Genomic DNA, 12,138 nt, shown 5'->3' with positions numbered 1-12,138 from the left:
CCCTTCTTCTAGATCTGGGCAAGTTCTGGTGGTGCTTTCTATATGTCTGGATGCCTCTCTCGTAGCTAAGTGTTCTCCCTTTCTCCTCCTACCTTCTTTCTGTTCTCCCCTGGATCTCCCCGGGCATCCCAAGGCCCAAGCCCCACACCCATCCTATCCACTGGCCTCCTCATCCAGGGCCTAGACGTCTGCTCCCAGGGCCTCACAAAGTAAACAAGCCAAGTGCAACCGAGGAGATAAAAAGGGGCTGGGGCCAGCTGGGGCTGGGAAAAGCCCATAAAGATAAGGCTGACAGCCAGGCCGGTCCTCCGGCCACAGACAGCAGGGAGCAAGGCTCACTGGCATGGCCAGTGCCAGCACCCACCTTGGCCCACGTGCAGGTTCCGAGGCCGAGCCTCAGAAACCCAGGAGCCCCCAGGCAAGGGGACACTGCGCGACAAGGGTCGTTGTGCGCTCTGGCCCAAGACGGGGGTTGAGACTATATCTGGGGTCAGCCGGGATGGGCGCCGGCGATCGGCTGGTCCCAGGTGCAGCGGCCCGCGGGGCCAGGAGAGGCCGCCTGGCGCGATGCTGTCTTGGCCACTAGGTCCTCTGCGGGTCACTTGTCACACCCGGAGCCGTGCAGCGACACGGTCAGACTCGCGCCCCGCGCTCTCAGTCCTGCGGATGCAGCACGTCCGCGGCCCGCGGCCCCTGACGCCAGTCCCGCCGCTTCCAGTCGGGACGGGGTCTGCTCCGTGCGCTCCTTCCCCTCCTCTGGGTTCCTTTTCTCTCGACCACGGAGCCATTCTGACATCGCGACAGCTCGCTGTCGCTGGAGCTCCCCTCTAATTTCCTTTTCTTCCCTCCAGGCTGGCCCAGAGCAGCAGTCCCCGCGGTCCCCTCGGACCCCGAGCCCCGGCGCGCTGGGACACTAGCACGACCAGGCCCCGCACCCAGTCCAGGTCCGCGGCCCGCGCTCGCCGCTGCAGCCTCAGCGCTCGTCCTCCTGGTGGACCCTCTGCGGGCGCGGCCGGCCGGCTCCGCACCCTTGCGCTCGGTCCGTCGCCTTCAGCCGCCTCGTTTTCGAAGAACAGCATTTCTCTTTTCCCTCTCGATTACTGGTGATATTTTTCTTGCACTGGGGGAATTGTTAATATTTTGTACTATTTTAATTATCTCTATTATCAGAGAGTATTCTGGTCAGTTCAATAACATTAAGAATATTTATCCTGTCATAAAATATGAGTACTTTTAATACTGTATGGTTAAATTACTGGCTTGATTTGTTAATTCATCATTATTAAATATGTTGTTGTTGCTTTCCTGTCACTGCTCCACCGTCCCGGGGCCTCCTGGCACACTTGTAATACTATTAATAATATCTAGGTAATTATTAGATACAGTATTCCAAGAGGTCATGTTAATGTATCTTTTTGTATTTTTACTCTGTATCCTAAAATGTTTCCGTTGCTCGCTCCTCAGTCTCTGTGCTTTGTCACAGTTTCAATAACTTATTTACTATAACTTGTGATATTATTGTTCTCAATATTCATGTTAATTTTCTTCACATCTTTATAATATTTCTTGTTATTTTACCATTATTTGTTTTGTTAGGATTGTTTATTATACTTCAGGTATTCTTCATCACATCATTACAATATCTTGTTACTCTGTCATTATTTGTAAAGTTACCCATCTTAATTTGCTAGTTATTTTTCATCACATCATTACTTCTTGTTACTCTGTCATAATTTGTAATATTGCTGTAGCTCTTAATACTGTGATTATTTTTCATCACATTGGTAAAATACTTCTTATTACTCTATCATTATTTATAATGTTGTTGTGACTAATAATACCTTGGTCATAAATTGCCATATTACTCCAGCAATTCTTGTTGCTGTCTTTATTTATATTACCACTGCTCTTAAGATTTTGGTTAATATTTATTTTAATAATTCACTATAGTATCAATAATAAACTATATGATAGTATTCTGTCAATACTACTAACATTAGTATTTCCCTTAATAGTATTTTTAATTGTTCATCTTTTTCCAACAGTTTTATCATTTGTTACCCTGTTACTATTTCTTATACTATTGCTATTGATTTTAATACAATGGTTCTTATCACATTGTTCCTATATTTGGAGTTACTTCGTCTACAATCCTTTTAAATTTGTGATTACAATTTTCACTTGGTTCTGAAAAGTGACTTATTTTATTGTTGTTTTAAAGTTCAAGTACTCTTTGAGTTATGTCGCTTAGCCCTGTTTCTTTGGTAATTGTTCACATTCTGATAATTCTCGATCATCAAGTATTATTTATATAGAATGCTCCTTGCTTTAATTTTGACGAGCCTGTTGCATCAAAGGCTCTGAAGTTCAGTGTTCCGATCACACATACTCTACAGCGATATTCGCCGCAAGTACCCGGGCCCTCTTCCTTGGCCTATCTTACTCTGCAAACACCAATTTCAAGGCCACTGCCCCGCCTGTCGCGGCTTAAGCTCGTTCTTCTGACGCTGGCGCTGTGGTTTCTATGCTCTTGGGTCCCTAGACCCAATTCGTCCGGTTACTCGGTGGTTACTGCTGGGAGTGGGGCCGAGGCGGCAGAAGGATCCGAGGCACTTGGCACCGCCCTCCTGCCGCCTTGACCGTCCCGAGGTTCTTACCCCGGTCCCGTTACTCGCCCCCTTTCCAGCTCATCCTTCTCGACCCTGCAGCCTAACCCTGGGCTCCGGGGGGCCCCTGTCCCGCACGCCCGGCTCACCGCCGTCCCCGCCGCAACCACACTCACCCTAACTGCGCTGCCGCATGCGGAGGCGCCTGCGACCCGAGGTCCACTGCAGGCTCGGGTCCGAGGAGCACCGGACAGCCGGGGCTCCGACTCGGGGCCGCTGGGTCAGCGTCCCGCTGCCCGCCGCGCCCTCGGGGCCGGACACATCCCGGCTCTGGAGCGGGCCCTTGATCTCCGAGGCTGCACTTTGGGGCCTCAGCTCCCTCCTCTTCCCTCCTTCCCTCCGGGGCCGCCCCCCCCCCCGCGCTGACGTCGCCGCTGTCAATCAGTCCGCGCCCGCCGCCCCCCGGGGAGGGGAGCTCTAGGGTCCCCTGGCTCCGCGGGCCCAGGACCCCGAGCCCCGAGCTGGCCGCCCGCTCCCCCGCCGCGCGGCCGGTGCCCTCCCCGCGGCCCTCGGGCCCCGCCGGCCGGGCCAGGCTGGGAAGCCCCGCATGGTTTAGATTAGAGGGGCGGGAAGAGAGGGCGAGCGGCCTGGCCGCGCCGCGCGGCCCCTCCCGAGGCTCGATAACCAGGACGGCACGCCCGCAGCCCCGAGCGGCCCGCACGCTGGGGCGCTGCACGGCCGGGCCTGGCGGGGCCGGGGCCCACTTCCAGACGGCTGCTCTCCGCCAGGCCCCAGGCCGCGGGCTCCCGCCTGTCCGAGCCCCACTCGCTCGGTGCACGCACTTGATTCGTGAGCCCACTGCCCTGGACCCAGGCGCCCACGCGCCCGCAGTCCCGCACTCGGTCTACCGACCTTGCCCACCACACTCGCACACCTACACGCTCCGGCCCGCGCTCGCTCCTGCCAGCGCCCGCACCGGCCTTGTCTGTGCCTCTGCTCCCTGGCCCCTGCTCGTCCGGGCCCAGCGGGCAGCGGGCGCTGGCCCTGGCCTGGCGCGCTCAGAGTCGGCCGGGAGGTCACGGGTGAGGGCAGGCCCTGCGCTCGGGCGGGGAGGAGGTCCGGCGGCCGGGGATGGAGCGGCGGCAGCGGGTCGGTGCTGGGCCGGCCTCTGAATCCGAGCAGAGGCCCAGGCTCCCAGGTGCCAGGGCCTGGCAGAGCCTCTTGGGGAAATTGCGGCCGAGGGCCAGGACTCCGCCAGCAGCTCCCCAAGATCCCGGAGAGCCGAAGAGGAAGCCCACTGTCTGCTCCAGTTTAGGAGGCTGCTAGTCTAGGAAACGGCTTCACTCTGAGCCAGCCGGCCTCTGTGCCTCAGCAAGTGAGGCAGCCGCCTTGACCTCCCTGCCCAGCCTCTGACTCTCTTCTCCCTCTATCTCCTCTTACCTCTATTTCTCTATGTCTGTCTATACCTCCCCACAGACCCTTGTTGACCTCAGCCCATGCCCACCTCACAGCCTGTCACATGCCCAGAATACTGGGGCAAGAATAGGCCTGCCCACCCATCTGCAAAGGCTCCAGAATCCTCTGTCAATAGGGTTCCCAGATTAGCCCCTCCGTTCTCAACATGGATGTACCCCTTCCTCCACTCTCAATCAGTGGATGTACCCCCAAACTCTCCAATCAGCCTCTGTTCCTTTCCAGATTCTGACCTCAAAATCAGATTGAAGGGAACAGGACAGGAAAATTCCTTCCCTGGATGGATCTGTCCCTTTCTAATGCTAGGAAATGGAAAGCCAGCATCAGCACCTCCCGCATGCCCCTGCACTCAAAAGATGAAGCAAAACACCAACTCAGAAAAGCCAGCTGCTGCTGTCAGGAGCCTGTAACCCGGCTCCACAATGGGCCCACTGCTCAAGAATCCCTATCACGGCCAGCAGTACCAGATCCTACTACCCCATCTTCCCTTCACAACCTGTCTCATGGAGCCCAAACCAGGAAGAGGAAGTAAGCTCTAAGAGAGGTGGAGAAGCTTAATCCTCCCCCAATCCTGCCTCCTCCTGGAGTGGAGAAAGGGAAGGCCCTGGTGTTTCAGGAGATGCCTGGGGAGTCATGTTTCCTGTGTTAGGGAGAACTGGATGACAAGCCTGGGCTTCTGCTCCCAAGCTCCCTCCCATACCCTCTCCAACAGCCTGTAGGGAAATCCCTTGCAAATAAGTAGTGTATAGACTAACCAACCAACTACTGTGTGGAATGGTGAACAGGGAGGGCAGTGAATCACCAGGTACCATGGGAAGACTAGAGTTAGAACAGACTCTGGAAAGAATTTGTTGACAGTCATTGGAGGAAGTTCATAATGAGACCATGTAGTATAGCTCTTTAAAGAAAATAGAGCAGAGCCTCTCTATAAGTGCAAGGAGACTCATGGAAGATAGTCCAAATCAATATCAACTAGTTCATGAGGACATAGAAAAATGAGATACAGAAGGGACAGGCAAGGTTTTGGTGATGAAAAGGGGGCAAACCAGCAAGCAAGTAAGAAAGAAAGGGAGGTTATGTACACACATTCTCCATTATTAGAATGGAATACCTTATTTCATTGATTCTAAGATACACATTTTTCACATTTTGACATCTCTGAAATTGGGATGTATCTTAAAATCAATGGTGTGTCATAGTTTAATTAGTGTTTTTTCTTCTTAGTGGTACACAAAATAATAGAGTAGCTTACCATTGATGAAGTATTATATTTGCTGATAAACGGCCTATGGAGAAAAGAAAAAGACCATTTTTCCCCCTCAAAACTGATTTGAGAAGTTCAAAGTACAAAAACTCTCCTCAACTAACTAAGCAAATAGTTGACCATAACCAAGCATCTATCACACCAACTTGGGTTGGCCTAGGGGAAAGCTGTCAGCCTTGCTGTCAGACTGACCTTGGTTTTGAAACCTGGCTCTGAATTCTGGCTCACCATTTAGCAGCTGTGTGACCTTGGGCAAGTCCCTTAACACCTACATAAAATGAGGACAGTCACACAAACCTACTAGCTTATTGCGAGGTTTGGCTAAGTGAATGCACGTAAATGCCTGGCATGTGGTAGGTAGTTAATAAAGGTTAGTTCCCAAGTAGTTTTAAAATTTATTTTATCCCACCTCTTTCCCAAAAAGGCTTGGGTTTATAACCAAAATAAGCTAATAAAAATGCAAGTAGAAAGACAAAATAGGATCAAGGAAAAAGGAGAAAGAATACCATTTCTAAGTGTTGAGAAAGTTGCTATAACTGATAGCAGAATCTGGCTTAGCGGCAGCAGGGGAGAATGGTAGTTCTCCATGTCAGACATGTGGAAGGGCAGGGGAACGAACTTTGTCCTGGCCCTAAATTTTAAAGTAGTTTCTCATGTAAATTTTTATTCTCATAAGTGTATAGTGTCTTACCATTTACAAAATGGTTTAACAGCTACCATCTTGTTTGATGCTGTATTAACTTCATTTTATGGATTCGTTCATCCAAAGAAATATTTATCAAGTGCATACTATGTGCCAGACACATAAACAAGAAGAAAGGCCAACTAACCATTCTATTACTTACTCAACTGATTGGCTAACCAGTTACTAACTGCAAATTCACTAATGAATGACCTGCAAACAACTAATTAATCACCTAAATATTCAATCCCAAAGGGAGCAGGGGCTGCAGGATAAGCTGGAGAATCCCGGCCAGTGCAGTGAGGTGGTTTGCCCAGAGCCTCAGGTGAGTTTGGTTGAAGATGACTACCTGAGCTGGCACCATAGTGTAGTGAAAAACAATTACAATTTTTTTAAAACCTAGGTTTTTGGAGCATTTAATAAATACCAATGTCAAGCCCCACCCCAGATCAACTGAGCCAGAAACCTGAGAATAGGGCCAAGGTTGAGAACCACTGCTCTATGCCGATCATGGAAGTCCCATTCCCTGCTCTCCCAGTCTCCCTTGTAGCTAGGAATGGTCATGTGATCCAGTGTCGGCCAATGAGGCCTAAGCAGAAGACTGGAGGGGAGGAAGGTTGGGGGGAATTTTTTGCTTTCTTGATAAAGGGGAAAACACAGTCTTTTCCCCTGTGGATGAGATCCTTGGAGTTCTCACCCTCTAGAGACCTGAGGCAAGAAGCATGAAGGCCAATATGCTAAGGATATCAGAGCAAAAAGAAAGAGCCTGGGTTTGTGATGGCATCGCTGGGAAGGTAAACCAATGCCAGCCTGCTGCTTGTAATGTGAGAAAAACCCTATTTCTTTACATCACTGTTAGTCTGGGTCTCCGTTACTTACAGCCAAATACACTCCTGAGACATATGTAAATGTCCCCACTCAGTGCTGACTCCTTAGGTACTCCATAATAAAAGACACATATCTGAGTGTCTGTGTATCTCCTTGTACATGTACACATACCTTCCCATTCAAATCCAGGAAACAGAATCCCTCCACACTAGCTTCTCAACCATGTTATTCTGTGTGTGCTATGACCTAAGGCCTGGGATCCTTATTAAGCTCCCAAAAGGGAAAGGATGGGTGAGGCAGCAGGGAATTTACCCATCCCCTGTGGCTTTATTCTTACCCAGTAGCCCCAAATCTTGGTTCCAGACTCCCCAGCCCACATCCCATTGGGATTATCAAGCTCAGGACAACTGGGGTGGGGGCAGGAGCTTTTTCTCATTCTGGAAATTGGAGGATTGAGCAAGGAGGATGGGCAGTAGAGGGCAGCTGCTGCTGCAGGTGCTTCCCCTCATAACGCAGGTGCACGTCTGCTCACCTGACCTCTCACCATGGCCTCCCAGGCCTTCTCCCACAAAAAGAATTAGGAAACTTCCAGTTAGAAGGAACTGAGGACTGGACTGGCCTGCTCTCTGACCTGGGTGAGGTAGGTTGGTCTGATCCCCCTCAGGACTGAGGGCAGAGGCAGTGATTCACCAACAGCACAGGTGGGTCCCTCCTATAACTCTCTCTTGAGGCACTACAGAGACAGGGAACGAGTGACCAAATCTGGGTTTTGCGTAGTCAGGACTAGCAATCTAGACCTTCTGTTCCAGAGTCCTTATCTGTAGGTGGGTTCTCTGCAGAAGATCAGACTTTCTCCCCCATTATATTCCATGCTCCTGAACTTCCACTTCTTTCCTTTCCTCCAGTAAGATGACTCCGAAATACATACTTATTTTACTGCCTGAGGCAGGTGTATCTGCTAGGGTTGTTAGGTAAAAGTTCCTGGGGCCAGCCTGGTGGCGCAAGCGGTTAAGTGCGCGAGCTCCGCTTCGGTGGCCTGGGGTTCGCGGGTTCGGATCCCGGGCACACACCGACGCACTGCTTGTCAAGCCATGCTGTCGCAGCGTCCCATACAAAGTAGAGGAAGATGGGCACAGCTGTTAGCTCAAGGCCAATCTTCCTCGGCCAAAAAAAAAATAAAAAAGGAGGAGGCTCAGCACTGGATGTTAGCTCAGGGCTGACCTCCCTCACACACACACAAAAAAGAAAATTCCTAAGTCAGAGAAATTATTTAATTATCCAACCCCACTCTTCTTTCCTCCTCTTTCTCCCCTCCATTTTTCCTAAGCATGGATCATCCAAAACTGGCTTTTAATTTGGATCCTCAAGGATTTTTTTGAACGAGGGGCTGAAACAAATTAGAATTCAAGAATGAGAGAGTTTGTGGGCTATCAGAAAGCCTTTGGAATTTGAACTAAAAATCCTGAATTCATGGGGCCTGCTGGGTGTTGTAGTAGTTAAGTTCACACGTTCTACTTCAGCAGCCCAGGGTTCACCAGTTCGGATCCTGGGCGCGGACCTACTCACCACTCACCAAACCATGCTGAGGCAGCGTCCCACATAGAAGAGCTACAACTCTACAACTACGATACACAACTATGTACTGGGGCTTTGGGGAGAAAAAAAGAAAAAGAGGAAGATTGGCAACAGATGTTAGCACCAGGCCAATCTTCCTCAAAAAAAAGAAAAACCTGAATTCAGGTCCTCAGCAGGCTGTTTACAGAGAAACCTAGCATGTGATCAGCTTTAAGCCTGTTTCCTCATCTGTAAAATGAATTTAGTAATAACAGCCTCCTCACAGGGTAGTAGAAAGGATGGAGTGATGTCACAGACCAAAGTGCTTTAAGGGCTCACAATAATAGCTAACATTTATTGAGCACCTACAATGTGCCTGGCAGGATTCTAAGAGCTTTATGTGCATTCTCTCATTTCAACCTTACCACCCGATCAGGTGGGTACTATCACAATCCCCATTCCACAGATGAAGAAATTGGGTAATTTGCCCAAGGTTATACAACCAGGAAATGAAGTCAGGATTTGAACCCAATTAGTCTCGATCTTCAGCCCATGCTTTTAAATATACTGCTGTACGATCACTTAACCTAAGCTGGTTTCATTTGTTAAACAAGGATAACAGTACCTCCCCCACAGGGTTGTTGTAAGAGGGTAAAATACTGCCTGACACAGAGTAACACTAGTATCATTATTGTAAACAGGACTTGCCCCAGGTCTCACAGTAAGAACAGAGGTCATTGGACCCATAAGACTCCAGAGCCCAAGATCTTAACTATTCTTATTGTTCATTTTACAAAAAAATAAAATACCGACCTAGAGACCAAAGACTTCATCATCTCTCTCTTTAAACTCCCAAAAGAGAGACATAGTACATCCTTCATGGTCCCAAGAACATCATACTCAGTCTCCGGCTGACCCCATCAAGGTGACCACTGGAAGAGTCAGCATGACCCATAGGAGTGGGCTGCTCATTCACCAAAACATGCTGGTGGCGGAATAGAGAACACTGTATACACAGATTCTACGGCAAGCTTTTCATGCGCAAAGACAATGCTGATGGCCCTTCCTAGCTGGTAACATCATCTTAGCCAAAGAAAAGGCAAATGCTTGACTAACTCAGGCACAAATGAGGATAAGGATAAATGTGCTTTCATCTGGAATAAAATCCTCTACAGGCTTTTCTCCAAGATCCGTAAGCTCCCTCTATCTATCTAATGTTTGGGAAGTGCCTCCTAACATCTAGCTCCCACTCCTCTTGCTGTAGTTGGTCCTTTCTCTGTCTCTAAGGAATCAGAGGCACTCTGGGCCTCAGTTAACTGGTCAGCGCTCCGCAGTAAGAGTTTCCATTCCCTCATTCATCCCTCGAAGCTGGGTGGATGGGCTGTGGAAGGAGCCCTGAGCCCAGGAACTATGCCAACACTGGCACTGAAAAGGGCACAGACCCCAGTCTGTGCATTCCTGGGAGGCAGGCCCGAGGCTGTGGCTCCTCCAGAATTCAACAGGTCCTAGAAGGGGAGGGCAGGAAGGAGTTCCCAGGCCCGACCCCCACATCCCTGCGTTTTCTGAAGTTTCTCCTTTGAACACGTTCCTTTATTTATTGGGCCTCATTTAACCTCAGCCATGTCCTCCTGGGATCATTTATTTGGTAACTGTCAGTCAGCCTGCTCTGGCATTAACCTTATAATCCTATTGATTTCCTCCAAGCTAGTTGGAGGTTTTCTCGACTTCTTCCTGGGGTGGTAGGGGCTGATTCCCGGTTCTGGTCATTACCGACGAAGAGGCCCCAGACTGGTAAGGGCCTGTCCAGAGGACCATCTGGGGGTTCCTCGTTCCCACCTTGGCCCTTCCCAAGCTGCCAGACCGATTCCTGAGGCGGCCTCAGTTGCTTAAGTGTGAGGTAAGACGGCCGAGCGTCCGCCACCACCGCCAGGAGCTCCCTGAGTGGCTACCGACACCATCCTTCAGCTCAAAGAGCCTGTGTTTCACCAATCGCAGCTTCGCTTAGCCTGAAACCCCGCCCCCCTCCGCCATCTTGGATTCCGGAGGGGAAGGGGCCCAATCACCAAAGGGGAAGCGGATGAGGGTGGGGCCCAGTCCTCAGCTCGTGCCCACGTGGCCGCCGGGCTTGCGCCTTCCCGCCACCTGTGGCTGGAGCCTGGCCCCTGTCGAGCTGCAGCTGCAGCTCCCAGACACCACCCCAGCCCGTCGCCAGGGGATTAGTGTCCGTCTGTCGGTTGGGACAGCCTCAGTGGGGGTTGTCCCAGCCCAGACGAGGGCCTCCCCTTTGCCCTTCCCCAGGACCACTCTCCCAGAGTCCAGCTTGGACAGGGGGGATTGTGTTGGGGGTCCGACAGCCTGGGGTGCTGATCTCTCCCAGAGCTGAGGTGTGGGGTGACACGAGTCCCCCTCCCTGCCAAGCCTGAGCCACATGTGCTGGGAAGTTCATTTCCCCTTGTTCTGCAGAACGGGCTCAGGGATTGACCCCAAGAGTGACCCCAGTGTCAGGAGGCATTAATGATCTCCATACGGGCAATAAACAGGCAGACTGGCTGGCTTGGTGTGGAGGTGCCTTGGAATGGGGCCGCCTTATTAGCCTCACATTCGCTCATGGGTAGAGGCTTAATTAGCGAGGGCTCCCTCATGCGTCTCCCCTCCCCCAAACATCCTTGAGCTCTATGGGAACATGGTTGGAGACACTGGAGGCCTCTGGCTGGTTCCTCTGCTCATGGGCCTCCTCAAGGGGCAGCCTCTTCAGGTGTCAGCTCAGCCATTTGTCTACCTCTAACAGGACTTCTAACTTGGTCTTGATAAACTGTCTCTTGCTTTTAAAAGCCTCTGGAGGCGAAGTCCGTACATTCTGAGTCAGCTCACTTTTTTGTCTACAAGAACCCAGGAACAAGAAGGCCTTCCTCTTCCTTAACTTAACTCTCTCCTGACTGTTTGAGTTTGAGCCCTATTTTCCCAAAGAGCATAAATAGGTGGTTACCAGCCTTTGGGGGGTGTGGGGGGGTGGGGGGTGCTGGGGAACCATCTTTAGCAACTGCCTAGACTGTTAACAGCACAATCCGATTTATCATATCTCTCTCCAAATCCATTTCCATCATATTGGTTACTTGTTCTAGGTGTGTGACTTAACCTTCTGGGCTTCAGTTTCCTTATCTGTGTAGCTAAGATTCACCAGGCACTACATGCTAGGTGCAGTGCTGAGCACTAGGGGAATGAAGCCAAGGAAAACTCAGGCCCTACTTTAAAGGAGCTCCCAGTCTAGTGGGGGAGACAAATGTGAAAACAAATGCAGTAATAAAACGTGCTCAGGGCTATAATATAAGTCCATATTGAGTGTGATGACAGTACAAAAGGGGGAATAACCAACTCACCCTGCCTTGTTGAGAAAGGTTCCATGAGGAGATGACACCTGAGTCCATTTGTGAAAGAGGAATATGTATGGGATCCCGAGAGATAGATGATGTGAGAAGGGCATCCCAGGAGAATAGAAGAACATGTACAAAGGCACAGAGGGCATATTTGAGGAGCAGTGGGACAGCAGTGGTGGAAAACAAAGCTTTGTGGAAGGTTTAAGTTTGGGCAGGGCTCAGCCTTGTAAACCATGTTAATAACTTTATCTAGACAGCCATTGCAGTCCATTGAGCTCCATAGAGACAGCACCAGGGCAACCAAGAGCCGGACAGGCACTGGGCGATTCTGAGCCTCCCTGAGGAAAATAATTAAAC

This window comes from Ceratotherium simum, chromosome 16, assembly GCF_057802395.1.
Source record: "Ceratotherium simum simum isolate JZ-2026a chromosome 16, ASM5780239v1, whole genome shotgun sequence".
NCBI lineage: Eukaryota > Metazoa > Chordata > Mammalia > Perissodactyla > Rhinocerotidae > Ceratotherium > Ceratotherium simum.
Note: the sequence above shows the minus strand (reverse complement) of the source record.